A 17,241-nucleotide genomic window follows, 5' to 3' on the forward strand; every position below is an offset into this window, starting at 1 on the left:
ATGAACAGAAGTATTGTTTCTTGGACCAACGGCATCACCATCACTTGGAGATGGTAAGGTCTCAGGTTCAATGTAGCTTGACTACTTCAGAACCTGTATAATAAAAAGATATCCAGAGAACCTGTGCAGAATTTAGGTTAGTCTAATTTATATAGTCTGAGTTTGGCTATTGCCAGCTGTTCAGCCCTGTTTCTCAGCCTCCTCTTCATCATGTATCAAATGGGATTTGCTTTGCAGTTCCTGAGCTGTTATGCACTCCTAGACACACATCAAGCCAATGAAAATTTTAACCTATGATTGGCAAATCCCAGGCAGTTTTGTTTTTAAGTGACCCCCTCCCCCATCTCCATAATTTTGATGTCACCATCTCTACTAGTATAGAAACACTCACTTGGCAAATGAGTTGGGATCAGCTGGGCTGAAGCACAGGCCCTATGCAAAACCACATGTACAATGGTAAAGGCCCCTGGACTCTATGGCCGGATTCATTCTGACTCTAGCAAGTATGACTTTGGGCCAGCTTATTAGCCTTACTGCATCTCGGTTTCCAACCTATAAAATGAAGTTGATAATAGTGCCTACCATAAAGAGTACTGTGAAGATTTAGAATCGAATTTAATAAATGTGAGTTTAAAAGGCCAAATTCCTCAGTCTATCTACTAAGGTTTGAATATGGTTTTCCCCACCTCATTTCATGTTGAGGCTTGGTGCCCATTGTTAAGAGGTGGAAGGACCTTTAAGAGGCATTTGACATTACAGAGGTGCTCATGAAGGATTGATGACATTTCTGTGAGTGGGTTATTATAAAGAGGGCCTGCCATCTTTGCTTGGTCTCTCTTGCATGTGTGCTCTTGCCTGGGCACATGCTTGACCTTTCTGTTTTTTCAATTAGAGCTCCTCTCCAGAGGTCAAGCAGAGATGCTGGTGCTATGCTCTTGGACTACCAGAATTATGAGATAAATAAACCTCTCTTCTTTATAAGTCACACAGCTTCAGGTATCTGGTCATAACAACACAACATGGACTAAGGTACTCTCATTGTTAATGAAAATGGCAGAGGGCTTGAACTACTATTTATCTCATTTAATACCCCCAAAGCAGCACTCTTTCAGAACACCACAGCTTGGTTTTGGTTCAATATTAACATCCAATTTAGAGCATTTTGGCATAAAACAAATACTTCAAATCACTTAGCAACTTGGTAAACCTTATCTTTTGCAAAGATTTTTTTTTTTGTCACCTTCAGTAATTTCATTCCTAGCTTATCAGTTTTAGAAGAATTAGGGTTAAGTGTGCCCTTAGCTGTGGGTTTTACCAGGAGGGCCACATGGGAGGGGACCCCCCCCCCAGCCCCCGGCTAAGATAGGGTTTGGGGCTGAATATTTGCACATCTAACAAGTTCCCAGATTATGGTGACACTTATGCCAGAGGGGACCACATTTTGAGAAACACAGTCCCAAGTGAATGCTCAACTCAAAGAATCTCAGAAATGGGAACAGCAGTACTGTCTGACAGAGATACTGCAACAAATGACATATGTAATTTTAAATATTCTGGTAGCCACATTAAAAAATATATCTATCTATATCTATCTATCTATATGTCTATATCTATATCTATATGAAAAGCACACCCTATAATCCCTGCAACTCGGAAGGCTGAAGCAGGAGGATCACGAGTTCAAGGCCAGCCTCAGCAAATTAGTGAGGCCCTAAGCAACTTAGTGAGACCCTGTCTCAAAATTTGAAAAAATGAAAAGGACTGGGGATGTGGTCCTCAATGGTAAAGCATCTGGGTTCAATCTCCAGTTCCCACCCCCCACAATAAACAAGATTAATTAAACATAATGTAATACACAAAACCTAAGATTGAATACATGCACACGCGCGCGTGCGCGCGCGCGCACACACACACACACACACACACACACACCCTAGGAATTGAACCCAGGGGCACTTTACCACTGAGCTACAACTTCAGCCCTTTTCATTTTTAAGACAGGATCTTTCTAAGTTGCTGAGGGCCTCAGTAAATGCTGTGGCTGGCCTCCAACTTGCAACCCTCCTGCCTCAGCCTCCCAGATCACCAGGATTACAAATGTGTGCCATTGTGCTCAACTGTAATATTTTATTAAGCTAATATATTCAAATATTAATATTTCAACATCTAATAAATAATAAACAGTGCTGAGATATTTTGCATTTCATTTTTGTATTAAGTCTTATAAACCTGATATTTCTAATATGGAACAGGCACTTTTAAGCCACAAGTGTCTGGTGGCTTCGGTATTAGTACGGGTCTGAAAATTCATTCAACTAGAAAGAAAAGTAGAACTAAATTTCATTGTTCCCATGGAAACTGTCCAGAAATACACACAAACCAGACTGTGCAAATAGTTTTGCCTTGCTCTAATGCATTAGTCTGTCTGAGCTACCCCAACAAAATATCTTACATTGGGTGGTGTAAACAACAGAAATTTGTTTCTCAAAGTTCTGGAGGATGGAAATATGAGATGAGGGTGCCAACATGTTTGGGTTCCTCATTTTCTGGGTTAGCCACACCTTTTTTTTGTAGATGTGTCCTCACATATCAAAAAGCAAGCTCTGGGGTCTCTTCTTACAAGGGTGCTAATCCCACCATGAGGGCCCCACCCTCATGACATCTTCTAAGTCTAATTATCTCTCTAACACCCCATCTCCAAACACCATCTTCTTTTGGTTTAGAGTTTCAATGTATGAATGGTGGGGGGCAAGATTTAGTTCACAGCATATGTTGTGTTTCTCCATAGGAAGCAAGAGGTATGCAGAAAATGAAGAAGAGACAAAAATGGTAGGTTCATGTGAGTCATTGGAATTAGGAGGCAGGGGGCCATTACACGACTGATATGATGATCAATTAGATTTACATTTTGAATGTTCAGTAAGCATCTCTTGTTTTGTTTCTCCTTCAGTACAGACATCTGCTGCAACTTTCTTGAACGAAACCGCTTCTGCCTTAGAGGAAAGGTTGTCAACTTTTATTTCATGGAAGTCTGGCAGTGTTAAATCTGCCAATGATTCCTGATTTAGGGGTTCATATCTGACCTGAGGATGGAAGATGAAGTATTTCCCAGGGCTTGTGGGAAAGGTGTTCTTCTCAGCAGTTGCCTAAGAGGATATAAGGTCTGGAGGGGCTTGTGGGAAAGGTGTTCTTCTCAGCAGTTGCCTAAGAGGATATAAGGTCTGGAGCTGCCAGAAATGTTTTTACCGGGAGGAAACAGACTTTCTAGTAACGGGGGTGGGGTGGCGATGGAGGGGGTGGGAAGGGGAGGAAACCAATGCTATGGGACTGTGATTCCTTGACTCAGCTCACTCGAAGCCAGCTATAAATCAGTACTCCTTCCCTATCTTTTAAAAGATGACAGGAATTCCATCTTATGGGTTTGTAAGTATCACCAGCTGGGCTGTAGTGGCAACCCCCCGCTACCCATCAAAGAATCTTAATTAAGCTTCTCCAGAGACCTAATCATGGTTATTAACAGAATATCAGCAAAAATTTCTGAAGAAAAACTCAATGTGGGATAGGACTTCCTATTTTTTTGTGAAGACCAATTTGCTTTTTCTTGCAAAAGCTAAGTTTGGCTGATCATGATGACTTGATGGTGTTACTTCTGCTTTTGTGCTAAAACTGACAAAACCTCTGTCTAATCTAAAACATGGGACAAAAAAACACTTGTCATGTAAACATCTGACACCTTCCACCCTGGGGTATAAATTTCCAAGAATTTCCAGACTTGGAGTTCAGAGAAATTTTAAGCAATAGTCCCTCTGGACTCTGTAGCCAATAAATCTACTTCTTGAAAATATCTGGGGTGTCTGTAATTCTAGAGATGCAAAATAATGTTTTCTGAATTTACACTTGTCTATCACAATCCTTTGTTATATTCAGGAGTCACTTTTTGTCTCTTTTATTCTACATCAGGATCAGAGTGGTAATTTACATTTGGTGGGCATCTTATCCTAGCATTCCATCCCTTTGATTTTTTTTTTCTTTTTTCAGTGCTGGGGATCAAACCCAGGGCTTCACCCATGTTAGGCAAGTACTCTACCATGGAGCTACATTCCTTGATCTCACCATTAATTAAAGAATAACATTAGTAGCAAAATATGTAACCTTGAGGGCAGCAGCCCATTTTGGGCAGCCCATTTCTTATGAATGTCCTGTGTATGACCTCTAGTCTAAAGAACCTTGGCAATTGGAGATTTTACCAAAGGTCAAGATCTGAAAACTACATGGTACATGTACTTCTCACAGCCAAATACTTCAACCCAATTGCTTAAAAGCTGTCTATTACTTTCCTTCAAGAGAATGAGATTTAGGCCTTTGCAGGAGTCTAAATGAACATAGATATTGTTCCTTTTTATGTGGCTACCACAATACATTTCATGCATCTGTAAATATACCTTTATGTTATTATGTTGTGGTTATTTTTTACTGTGTTTCCTGCTAGTTAAGAACTCCTTGAGTCCAAAGACTGCATTTAATACATCTCTGTATCTCCAGCACCTATCATAAGGTCTATAATGCCAAAGATGCAAAATAATGTTTTCTGAATTTACACTTGACTATCACAATTCTTTGTTATTTCCAGGAGTCACTAATGCAGGTATGTGCATGAGGTTAAAATAGTTTTCAACCAACATGTTCTGGAAGTCTCTCCCTATTATCAGTGGATGTGAAAAAGTCTATTAAACAAACACGTATGTATATTTATCAGATACCATGGTAAATAATCTTCTAAATAGACCAAGAGAATAGGTCATTTTCCTTGCCCTTAGACCTTTGCTCTCATTGCTTCTTCAACTTGGAAACTCCACTCCAGAGCTACATGGTTTCATCATTCCCCTCCATCAAGTCTGTTTTCAAATGTCACCTTCCCAGGGAGACCTTCTTTGAATGTCCTATTCCAGATTATTCATCTTTCCCCACAGCTACAATTCCCATTCCTCTTTCAAGTGTTTTTTTTTTCCTAATAAGATATTGCTTTTCAGGAAGATTGTATTTCATCAAATCTCATGTGTCATATTATTATAAGACACAGTCACTTTTTGTGCTTTTAAAGAAAGCAAAACATACCATTAGCTAAGCTATGACATGCCATCTATTAAGACTCATTCAGAGTGTTTTGAAAAAAAATCAATTGCGGCATAGAAACAAAGAAATACATTTCTTTACATTGCTTATTGTCTGACCCTTTTTGGTTAAAAAAATGAATCATTTTTTAAAGTTGAATTTTCCAGTGCTTTGAAACATAATAACAGACTTTAAAATTTTTGCTAAATAAGAGAAAATCCATGTCTTTGGGAGGGAGAACAGAGGTCAAGTAAACAGTTATGAGGCAATAAAATAAATGATGAAATACCTGATGGTGGAAAAATTTTTTTTGGAAACAGAGGAGGGCATGTGTCCCTCAATCTGGCTGAGGAGGATTATCCCCAGGAGATGGTGACCACACTGGTCTAGAAGCATGTGGGTGGCAGACACTATCAGCAGGATTTTCAAGCAGCAGAAGGAGCTGCATGAGAACCCAGGGATATAAAAGAGTATGAAAAATTAAGAGAACTGGATTTTTCCCCATGAGATTAGAATGTGTGTTGTGTTTACAATGTGTCTAAAACAGTGATTCTCAACCTTGATCACCAGAATCACCTGGAAGACTTGTGAAAACAGATCAATAGGACTTGCCCCAGAGATTCTGATTCAGTAGGGCTGGACTACAACAAGAGAATGTACATTTCTAATAGGCTCCTCTGTGAAACTGCAAGATACCATGTATTTCTAGTAAGTCCTAGGTGATGCTGCAAGAGAATGTATATTCCTCTTGGGCTCCCAGGTGATCTGATGCTACAGGTCCAGGGACCACACTTTAAGAATGGCTGGTTTATGGAGAGGAGGCTGTATGACTAGAGAGGGGCTCAGTCATTTTAAGTCATACTCTATTACATGGACAGCCTTTGTGCATAGCTCTGATGAAGCCCAGAGATGATTGAGGGAAGATGGTAGGCAGGGACCTTTAATTTCCTTAATGTACAGTGGGATAGGTATAGAGGTTATTTTAAAAAATTATTGATGCATAATAACTAGATATTGTAATGAAATTCATAGTTAGATTTTCATACACGCAAACAATATAATAATATGGTTTTTTTCTATTTCATCCCTCAACTAATGTAGAAGTTTTCTATAGCTTTCTATGTCCAGAGAAATGTAAGCACCTTTTCATGTGTTGAAGGTTGCCCCCTTACTCTTTAGAGGAATAGGGAATAAACAATTTGCAGTGTACTTATTACTTTCAGTCTTTTGATGGGAAGAAGACAAGAAAGGATTAAAAAGTGCTTTGATTAAGGCCATGAAGTTGCAAAAAGGGAATGTTCTTAGAATCAAAAAAGTTGTGGGACTATTTAAAACCTAATTTAAAATTACAGGGTGGTTTAGGTGGAAGGAGCTGTAGAGAAGAATTTCTCCATTTCAATTATTGTTATAAGAAAACTGAGGCCTAGAGGGACAAGTGCTGGGATGCAGCTCTCCTAATTCTGGACTTAGGTCCCCATCAGTAAAAGTGAAGACACAGTCCAGAAGCCACTGTGCCACTAGCAAGACTCTCCCTGTCCTTACCTACCACTCCTCAACACTCAGCCTCCCCACCAGACCTGGAAACTATGCTGCTTATTCTCAAATTCCTTTATCCCTATCTATGTTAGGACCATAGGGAACCCAGGCTCTCAGCTCCTCTCTATAAAACTCTTGAGAATTTGTGATATCATCTCCCACATGCTTCCCTTCTGAACCTCATGATCAGCCGTAAGCAGAATTTCCTAAGTGCTTAATTACTTCTCTGAAAATTTCACCAACCTAGTGGTTCTAATTCAGAGTTGGATCCCCTGTGAGGTCATTGCTTTCTGCACAGCTCTCTCAATATCCCCATGTTTCTTTTTTATATTATGTTCTAAATATACAAAATTATTTTTGTATTATGTTTTAGATAGGCAGCATCTCCTGTTTTAGTCAGCTTTTTGTTTTTCCCCCCACTGTGAACAAAAGATTGACAAGAGCAATTTTAGAGGAGGAAACGTTTATTTGGCACTCACGGTTTCAGAGGTCTCAGTCCATAGATGGCTGACTTCATTGCTCTGAGTCTGAGGTGCGGCAGAACATCAGGGTGGGAGGACGTGGAGGAGGAAAGCAGCACATGACATGACAATCAGGAAGCAGAGAAAGAAAAGAGATTCATTCACCAAAAGCATCTCCTCAGTGACAATCTCCTCTAGCCACGCCCTACGTGGTTTTAGTTACCATTCATTTATTCTGTATCAGTGAATTAATCTACTGATTAGGTTACAACTCTCTCATTTTAATCACTGCACCTCTGAACAATCCTACATTGTCTCACATGTGAGTTTTGGGGGGACACCTCATAATCAATCTACAACATCCCTCCAAAGCTCATGCATGATACAATGCAAGATTGTTCAGAGGTGACATGATTAGATTATGATATGGCTTAGCTGGGCAATGATAACTGTTTACAGATAGGGTGTGGCTGGAGGAAGTAGGTCAATGGGGTGGGACTTTGAGGTTTATATTTTGTCCCTGATGAACAGACCTCTCTCTGTTTCCTGGCTGTCATATCCTGAGTAGTTTTCCTCTGCCATATCCCCTGTCATAATGTTCTGCTTTACCTCAGATCCAAGGTTATGGAGTCAGTATGGACTGAAACCATGAGGCAAAATAAACTTTTCCTCTTCTAGGTTGTTCTTTTGAGATCTTTTTGTCCCAGTGACATAAAGCTGACTAATATACCATGACTCCAACACTTACTCTTAAAATCCTCCTGCTCAGGCTGAAGGTGGGTGTGCATTCTCTTTGTTCCTTTTTTCTAATACTATTCCCCTCTTCCTTCTTTCTAAAGCCTCAGCTTTCAATTTGATGTTATTAGGCTGCAACTCCACTACTCTTTCTTGTACAACCATGTTGTGTTACTCATCTTTCAACAGTGGGACATGCCTCATTCTCCTGAATATGTTAGCTACTGACTCATCTCCTTTTCCTGTTGATGGTTTCAGTATCCATAGAGATGATCTTCTAACACCATGGTCACCGGTTCCTCAAGGACAAATCTTACATCCTACCTCAGCCACTTAATTCCATGGACCAAGTCCTTCCCATCATTGCTCCATTTCTCTGCTATGCAAAGAGCTAGGCTCTTTGCAATAATCATCTATACTTACTATCTCTATATTCTTTCCTGATCTTACGTTGCTCAACATGATGTTCAGGGGAAGATATTTTAAATTATCTCTTGTGACTCATCTAATCACTTGAAGATCTTAACAGCAGAGCTGAGGATAGTCTGAGAAAGAAAAAAAATTGCTTGTGGACAAAAGTTGCAGCCTGTGCCCATGAGTTCCAGTCCATTTGTGATGTCCTGTCATATGGAACTTGGACTTATCTACCTATCCCCCATAACTGCATAAACTAATTCCTTGCAGTAAATTTCTTAATAAGCATCTCTTACTGGTTCTGTTTCTCTAGTCAAACCTGGATTGATTCATGGTTTCCAAGTTGCCAAATTCAATGATAAATTCTCAGGTCTTTCTTGACCTATGGGCAGAATTTGGCTGAGTTGATAATTTCTTCATCATGGAACATCAAACTCTGGTGTTTCTCATGGATCTCTGGCTTCTTCATAGTTCTGCTGGGTGGTTCTTCCTCACCTGCATAACTCTTACAGTTATGTATGTCCAATCCTCATATCACTCACTTCTCTTTCTATTGTTCCATCCAGGCAGAATGTGCAGCTAGAGTTGCTCTGAAATCAACACAAGAGAGTTCCCACAAGGGAATGTCACAAAATGTTCTGAGATAAGGCAGGTAGAGATTCCAAAGAAAGACGCACTAAATTCCAGAGATATTATTTTTAATAAATTATTAGGGGAACTTATATAGAGAGAAGGCTGCACCCTGCTTGTAATGGAAAGCAAGGTAAGAGATGCTATACCCAGGTGTGTCCATAATGAGGGGTTAGGTTATGGAATTTATATGGGGGTTTAAGGAATTTGGTTCAGAGTTGGGGTTCAATTTCTTTCTCTTTCTCTCTTTCTTTTGCTGGGAACGGAATCCAGGGCCTTTAGCCTGCTAAGCACACACTCTATCACTGAACTATATCCCAAGCCTGGGTTTAGTCTTCACATGTTTAGGATCATATTTTATATTTCAGTGTTTCAATAAGAACCAAAACAAATTTAACAATGTCTAGAATGCTCAAGACCTGGATTAAGGCTCAAGTCTAATAAGCTCAATAAGAGAAAATATGTAATAGGTCAGGCCACACAACAGTGAGACCCAGAAAACTGGGGGGACTAGAGTGACTCTACGTCCTCCATTCACTCATTTGGTTATCTCATTCAGTCTTGTTCTTTAAGTGAACTCTATATGTTCATGACCCCAAATGTTTGCTTCCAGTATATCCAACTGCCTACCCAATTTCTCCACTAGAACGTTTAGAACTTAACATATCCATGATGGTTAATTTTTCGTTGACTTGGGTAGACTTTGGTTCTCAGAAATTTGGTCAAATACCAGATTAGATGTTGCCTTGAAGGTATTTCTTGGTATGACTAACAGTAGACTTTGTATAAAGCAATTGCACTTCCTTATATGAGTTGGCCTATCTAATAATTTGAAGACCTCAAGAGGAAAGACTGTTCTCCCAGGAAGAGGGGATTCTATCTCCACCCTGTATTCCCACTCAAAATGCAAAACCAACTTTTTCTTTGATCTCTAGCCTCCTGGCTTACAAATTTGGGGTTTTTCAGCCTCCATAATTGCTTGAGCCAAATCTTTAAGATAAGTTTCTCTCTCTCTCTCTCTCTCTCTCTCTCTCTCTCTCTCTCTCTCTCTTCACACACACACACACACACACACACACAAAAATTCTATTCGTTCTACTTCTGTGAAGAATTTATACTATATCCCCAATAGAACTCTCATAATTCCCCTTCTTATTTATACCCGCCCAATAAAACTTCTGCTCCTTCTCAATTTTTTTTGTTCCAATCAGTGGAAACTCCAGTTGCTCAGGTTCAAAGCTTCTAGATCATCACTGACTTCTCCAATTCCCTCATCCCACATCCAGTCCATCTCTCCTTTCAAACTAGATCCATGGCCTAACCACCTCTCACCATATCAATTTCTCTCTATGTTTTATGTTTCCATTATCTAGATTAAAAAAAAAAAACACCTTCTAGTTAGTCTCCTACTCCTGCCTTGGCCCTTCCCCCCAAGCCTATCCTTCTCCCAGAACCAAGACTAATTCCACAGTATATGTAAGACCTTGTCACTCTCTCCTCAACACTTTGCAATGGTTTCCCATTTCATTCAGATGGAAAAACCAAGCTTATAAGACTCTAACCAATGCTGCCTGCTCTAAAATCCCTTGAATCCCTTTACTCTGTTCACATTCTGCAGGTCCTCCTGTCTCAAGTCTTTTGCTTTTCCTTTTCCCATGGCTGAAAATGTTAATCAGTAAAGATTTAATTTGTCTGTGAAAGATGAAAATATCAAAATAACTGTGGCTTAAACAAACTGGCAGAGTACTTCTCTCAAATAAACATCCAGGGATCATTTTTCCAGGGAAAATAGGCAGCCCCATGTTTTCAGAGACTCAGGCTTCTTCATCTTGGCATAGCGTTCATTCTCCATTACCCCGTGGTTCAAGAAGCACACAGGAACACATGGCATATAAGAAACAGGTCAGTGGAGAGACACCTTGGTACTTTTAAGGAAGGTTTGCTGATGTTTCCACTGAACACCTCTCTTGAGATTCTATTGCTCAGAATGTCATTACGAGGCCAAACCTGGTTTCAAGGAAGCCTGGGAAATGTAGTATTTATTCTGGGAATTCATGAGCCTACCTGAAATTCAGAAGGTCTGTTCTGGAAGAAGATGAGCAGTATATTGGGGGGAAATGCTAGCAATCTCTGTCTTAGCATTTTCTAGAATGGCAAAGATGTCCAGTGTGGCACGGGAAGGGTGATTTAAGGGCAGAGTGATATCAGAGTAGATTGGAGGAATAGGTAGGTTATAGAAGGTTATTACAAAGATGGTTGGCCCAAATTCCTCCCTTTCCTGTATTTTAATATTCCTCTTCTATCAAGAGACAGATCTGTTTTCTCTCCTCTTGAGACTGGGTTTATCTTGTGACTTGCTTTGTCCAACAGATTAGACCCACACAATATAGTGGATATGATGCTTTGTGTTTGGCCTTGGCCTTAAGGCTCTTAGCAGCTTCCTTTACTGTCTTCTTGAGATTCAGCTTCTAATCAAAGAAGCTTGAACTTGACCATTAAATACTAAGAGACTATGTGGAGAAGGAGTGACACAGGCAATCATCTTGGCTGAGGCACCAAACATATAGTAAAGCCATGTTAGACATTCTAGCCCCAAATGGGTTCCCATGCAGATGTAATTCTACCACCAAATGCAGTCATACAAGTGACCCTAACCCACATCAAATGGAGCAGAAGAGCTGGCCAGCTGAGTCCAGTCAACCCAGAGCATTGTGAGAAACCATAAATGTCATTGTTTCCAACCCTAGGTTTTGAGATAGTTGGTAACAATAGATAACTGAAATATTAAGAGCCAGATCATGTAAAAAGCTCAGGAAAAAGTCTAGTTTTTATTTTATTTTATTTTATTTATTTTAATTTACTCTAATTTGTTATACATGATGGCAGAATGCAATTTATTTCATATTACTCATATAGATCACAATTTTTCAAGACACTGATTGTACGCAGAGTATTTTCACACAATTCAAGTCTTATACATGTACTTAGGGTAATGATGTCTAACTCATTCCACCATCATTCCTACCCCCTTGCCCCCTCCTTTTCCCTCCCTCCCTTTTGCCCTATCTAAAGTTCCTCCATGCCTCCCATGCTCTCCATCCCCCCAATCGCAGTTATGCGTCAGCATCCTTTATCAAAGAAAACATTCAGCTTTGGTTTTTTGGAATTGGCTTGCTTCACTTAGCATTATATTCTCCAACTCCATCCATTTACCTGAAAATGCCATGATTTTATTCTCTTTTAATGCTGGGTAATGTTCCATTGTGTATATATACCAAAGTGCTCCTATCCATTCATCTACTAAAGGGCATCTAGGATGGTTCCATAATTTAGCTATTGTGAATTGAGCTGCTATAAACATTGATGTGGCTGTGTCCCTATAGTATGCTATTTTAAGTTCTTTGAGTAAAAACTGAGGACTAGGATAATTGGGTCAAATGGTGGTTCCATTCCAAGTTTTCCAAGGAATCTTCACACTGCTTTCTAGATTGGCTGCACCAATTTGCAGTCCCACAAGCAATGTGTGAGTGTGCCTCCCCCCCACTCCCGCCACATCCTCACCAACACTTATTGTTGTTTGTATTCTTGATAGCTGCCATTCTGACTAGAGTGAGATGAAATCTTAGAGCAGTTTTGATTTGCATTCTCGAATTGCTAGAGATTGGGTTATTTGTTTTTTTGGTGTTAAAGTTTTTGAGTGCTTTATGTATCCTAGAGATTAATTCTCTATCTGATGTGCTTTTGGTAAAGATTTGCTGTAGGCTCTCTAGCTTTTATTTTTAATGCAGAGTATAACAGGGTTTTAAGTAGACAAGTAACATCATCTGGTTTATGTGTAAGAAAGTGTTATAGGGGGTCAAGAGTGGATAAAAAAGCAACCAAGAGACTATTATAATAGTCAAAGTGGGAGAAAACAGTGGCTACAGTCAGCAGTTATCACAGGAATGTTACAAAGAGGTTCTAATCCAGAAACTATTTTAGAGGAAAAGCCAATAGTGGTTATTTACTTATTACACTAAGGAGGTAAAAGAAAGCAAGTAATCAGAGATTATTCTTAGAATTTTAACCTGAGGTTGGGAAGATGGTAATATCATTCATATCTAAAATATAGAATCATGGGCAAAACCCCAGGAATTCTATTTTGAGCAAGTTAAGTTTGAAATACTTTTTAGATAGTTAATGGTAGCTGTGAGTATTTGAAGATCAATAAGTAGGACACTGATGGGTGTATAAATTGGTGAGTCTGATTACTTGAGATGCTTCTTAATACCTCAAGGTAGGGATGTGCTGTTTTGCTTTGCTCTTTTGAACAGAGCCCCGTTTCTCATTAAAAAATACAAAATATTAGTGAACATAAATATTAGATTTTCACATTGAGAAGTAAATTTAGAAAAGCACATTGCCTTTGAGACAGAGTCTCATAGATTTCTTGGCACCTAGTATGAGTATCTAGTGGACTTGGGATGATTAATGGACAAGATTGTTCATGACCCACTTATGTGCTGTTTTTTCCATTATAAACCCTTTGAAATCTGGAAGGCTGGCTGGATTCCATTTCAACAGGAAATACTGTCATCAGTGTTTTTTTTTTTTTTAAATCATAAAACAAAATTAAACAGAACCCATAACTCAGTCTCTAGAGGTTTTGTTCTTACTAAAATATAGCATATATTATAGCATCTGTGCATCTTTCATATTTTCTGTCGAATTTGCTAAAATCTTTACAATGGGAAATAAGGCTCCAGGGCTAATTAGCTCTGGCTGATTTTGGCCATCAATTTTGATCACTCAAGAGTAACTTTTTGTGGCTTATCAGGACTTTTGTTGCTGTTGTGGTGTACATTTCTTGCCAATAATCTCCCTATCAGGGGATGGGCAGTGAAAGAGAATGTTATTAATGAATAGTGCTATTTTTTTCCCTGCTTGAATTATTCATTATGAAAACTTTAAGATTTATCTTTTTGCCTGAGATGGAGGAGCCTGCCATCTAGGACATATACCTAGACATTTGACACATTCTGGCAACTAGAAGTACCATTTATTTATTTTTTTAAAGCAAAATAAGTCTAATCTGAATGTCTTCTCCCAATGCCACTAACTTTCCAAAGTTAAAGGGAAGCCCATGCAGCAGACCTTCTGGCTGCCTCAGACACATGTAGCTTTAGTGTACTATCCTGGTCATGCCTGTGGTTCCCCATCCCAAGCACTTGCACTCTCTTCCTGAGGGCTTTTTCTGGTCCCAGGAGCTTGCTTGGCCCACCAGGAGTAGGTTAGAAGTGGTGGGATTTACTACCCTCAAGAACAAGCCTCATCCATTGTTCAGAGGGAGTTGGGGGATGACTACCTTGTGCTTTCAACACTGGTAGGACAATTCTGAGGTGTGTGATACACTAGCCCTCACAGAGACCCTACTGGGATGTAGCCCTCAGCAATAACAAACATGCTCCATAATTACACTTTTATTTTTTCATTCCAACCTCCAGCTCCTCACCATGTTACCTGGGATCATTTCCCAGCATTGTACAATTGTCTTGTTATTCAGAACTATACAATAGCACTAGGGCTTGTGAAACACTGGGGAGTGAGGGAGACATACACATCTCAGTTCTGCCCATTAATCCAAGTCAAGATGTACATGAACTTCAAGTCCAAGGCAGACTTCTCTCTTGGGAGCTTCCTTCCTTCTTTAAAGGCTTGTAAAAGAAGGAAACAACCCTTACAAGTAGTCAAAAATGTCTTCTTATTTGAGATTCGGCCACTGTGTGGGCCCTGGATTTCAGAAAACCTATGGCTTTAAGGGCTTCGAGGACCCTTTATTGCTTCGTTTCTCCAAAAGCTAGATACCTGGGATCTCGCCATTGTACTACTTAACCTCCATCCATTTATCTTTTTCTTCCTCCTCTTTATGTGGGCTAGACCAAGAGCTGGCAGGCTTTCTTCATACAGGAAAAGATAGTAAATATTTTAGACTTTACAGGTCATAGAGTCTCTATCATAACTGTTTAACCCTGCTGTTACGACAGCAACCTGAGGACACACGTAAGTGGATGAGTGTGGCTGCATTTCAACAAAAGTTTATTTATGGACTCTGAAATATGAAATCCATCTAATTTTTCGTGAGCCACAAAATATATTTAATTTTTCCCAACCAAGTAGAAATATGAAAAACAGTCTTAGTTCATAGACCATACATAAGTAGGTGACAGACTGGATTTGGCCAATGGGCCATAGCTTATTTCAAAAGCAAAGTTCTGTTCAGATTTTATTATCCTGCTATGCTCCTTTTTGATTGGTATTATTTAAACCAAACCTAATTAAAGTTGGGAACACATGGGATTTATCAAGTTCTGATGTACTATCAACAAATAAATCCTCCAAGGGCATGGATAATATCCCTTTGCATTTCCTGATGTGGTAGTATACATAAAATTAATTCATGATAGCACCAAAAGCAGAGAGCTTATTATTTGTTCTTCACTGTGCTAAGTGCTGTGCTGTGGGACTCACTCAATCATTTCCTTATTTGAAGAAGAAATGATAAAACCCACACTAATAGGTTGCCATGACAATTAAATGACATTGTGTCTTTAGCAATGCTCTGTATTAATTGTAATTGCAAAATGTCAGGCATTGTGATCATGGCTTTTAGGTATAAGATATGATGATCTCTGTCACAGTGTGGTGGTTTTGTACAGAAAATAGATTTGGAGACTACAGAATTAATGGGATCTTTATCTTTTATCTCTTGCCATGTTGTTGTGTGACCTTGGATTCAACATCTGTATAATGGTGATAATACTCTTGACTTGTCTGTTATATGGAGATTAAATGAATAAGTTTGATAAAAAATGTAAACAAGTTGGATTTATCTTTAACATTTGGAGTCCATGGCAGCATCATGTGTACACATGTGTGAGCAAAAATTCAAAATGGCTCCAGTATTCCTGTCCCTCTTACATGTGCTCTTGTATAATTCCCTTCCATTGAGTGTAAGCAGGGCTGTGAATATGATGGATTTTATTTCCATCATTAGGTAATATTATGTAATGGAGCTAAGGGAATTTTTGAGTTAAACAAAAAGAAGGTTATCTTGGACAGGCCAAACCTAATCAGGTGAATTCTTAAAATAAACTGGACATTTCGTGAAAGAAGTAATAAGACAATTCTGCTGCTGACCTTGAAAAATCAAATAGCTCTGGTGTGAAGAAGAGCTATGAGTTATGATAAAAGATCATGTGTCCAGCTTGTAGGAACAAAACTCTACTCCTGCCCTATAGCCATCAAGGGAGTGGGGTCCTGAGTCCTACAAGGGCAAGGAGCTGAACTTTGCAAAAAAAAAAAAAAAAAAAATTGAACTTGGAAGAGGGTCCTGAGTCTCAGATAAGAACACAGCCCAGATGATGGTTCATTTCAGTCTTATAGATCCCCAGCAGAGAATCCAGCCATGCTGTGCCTAAAATTCTGACCTACAGAACTGTGAGATAATGAATGAGTTTATGATAAATCTGTGGTCATTTGTCATGCACCAATAGAAGACAAATACAGTGAGAATTTACAATCTAAATGGGGTGATGAAACTTGCAAAGGTTAAGATTAAAAGATAAGTGGAGAACTGATTGCTAATAGATGCTATCTGGGTCATCAGTTCTGCCTTTCTTTCTGAGAAGGGTAGAATTAGGAAGAGTGTGGTAGAATGGGAACTTCCTGGATGGGAGAGTCCTGAGATCTACCTTCTCCCATGAAAGGAAAAAGAGGAGTGTTCTTGGAGAAGTGGGGCTGGAATGTGTCTTCAAATAGTGTGCCTTCATAAAGACAAAGAAAGGAGAATTTTTTAAAAATGAGGCAATGGTTGACTGTGTCAAACGCTACTGAGAATGAATGGATGAGCATGTAGAAGGGACCATGGGGGAACCCCTATTGGGTCCCCTTTCACGCTGCAGAAGTTGCTTCTCTTTCCTTCTTCCTTGAATGAGTCCTACTTGTTCACACACACACACACACACACACACACACACACACACACAGAAACAGAGAGACAAAGAGAGGGAGGGAGAGAGATTTGGCTAGGTGAAAATTACCTATAATATTGAGCAATGTCCAGTGAGCACATTGGGAGTTTGAAAGTGAGTTTACCTCCACATTTACAATCCAATTGATATTTGATAACAGTCCCAAGACAATTCAATGGGGGAAAATAGTCTTTTCAACATTGGTGGTGGGACAACTATTCATATGCAAAAGAATGGAATTGAATCTTTATATCATATGCAAAAAGATTCAAAATTAATCAAGGATCTAGATATAGGAGTTCAAATTTTAACTTAGAAAAAAAATGTACAATTTTTTTGGGTTA

This window comes from Callospermophilus lateralis, chromosome 3 (assembly GCF_048772815.1).
Source record: "Callospermophilus lateralis isolate mCalLat2 chromosome 3, mCalLat2.hap1, whole genome shotgun sequence".
NCBI classification, from domain to species: Eukaryota; Metazoa; Chordata; class Mammalia; order Rodentia; family Sciuridae; genus Callospermophilus; species Callospermophilus lateralis.